The sequence below is a fragment of the Octopus bimaculoides genome, chromosome 17 (genome assembly GCF_001194135.2).
Source record: "Octopus bimaculoides isolate UCB-OBI-ISO-001 chromosome 17, ASM119413v2, whole genome shotgun sequence".
NCBI lineage: Eukaryota > Metazoa > Mollusca > Cephalopoda > Octopoda > Octopodidae > Octopus > Octopus bimaculoides.
The window spans coordinates 20,785,568-20,786,745 of record NC_068997.1 but is presented as its reverse complement, the minus strand read 5'-3'; positions in this window follow the sequence as shown (position 1 = coordinate 20,786,745).

Genomic DNA, 1,178 nt, shown 5'->3' with positions numbered 1-1,178 from the left:
GTTACTCCGAAAAACATAAAAATTATATATACTTTTACACCTTATGTTGAGTATCGTTTCCTCCTCCGTTACAACATTGCAAGATGTGTGTGTGTGGGGGGGGTGCGTATGTACAGAGAAAAAGATGGAGAGAGAGAAGGAGAGAGAGAGAGAGAGAGAGAGAGGTGAACAGACAGACGGACAAACAGACAGACAGTCAGTCAGTCAGATACATAAACAGACAGACAGACAGACAGACTGACTGACTGGCAGAAAGACTGACAGACAGACAAACAGCTAGATAAATAGATTGATAGATAGATAGATAGACATACATATATGTACATGTGTGTGTGTGTGTGTTTATGTCAAGGACTCGTTTTAGAATAATATCAGCACTAAATGTTCTCTTAAGGTGTATAGGTCCTACTAGAGACCTACACAATTTTCCATAGATATGGGAACAAGGGGCGCCTCTTTCAGTCAGTGTTCAGAGAGTTAGCACCCAGGCTGGCACATATCTTCATTCAATCATGTGATTTTTTTCATTCACTGTTTTGCTCTCTTCAGCTACGACCAGTCAAAATATACAAAAACAAAAGAGATATTATATGTCAAGCGACGTCAATACCTGAATCTATTGAAAGAGAGAAAAGGCTTTGCACAAGGCCAAGCCCTCACTCTGAACAATACTAGCATTTGTCCCCAAAGAACTAGTCTCCATCATCGGGTGGAAGTAGTTGTAGGTGTTACGTCAGGTTATGTTCTTCTAGATTTACTCTCCTAGTTTTACTCTCAGGTTTTTCACTCCTAGCAATTGGATGGCCTTGACTCTTCTGAGTTCATTCACTCTTTACAGATTTTGTTCATCATGTAGAACAACGAAGAAAAAAACTATACTCTTTATCAAGTGAAGGGGTTCTGCTGAATTACATGTTACCACTAGTGCTAAGAATGATCTTGCAGCAATGCACTCCTCTCATATCTATCTATCTATCTATCTATCTATCTATCTATCTATCTATCTATCTATCTATCTATCTATCTATGCAAGTATGTATACACATATATTTGGAATTAGAGCTCCAAGCACATAAGTGCTATAGAAAATTATATGTAAAACGCCTTTTTGGGTGGTCAGAATGGAAGGCTGCTTACAACGTCAACTATGCATGCAAGCACACACACACAAAGGCGTA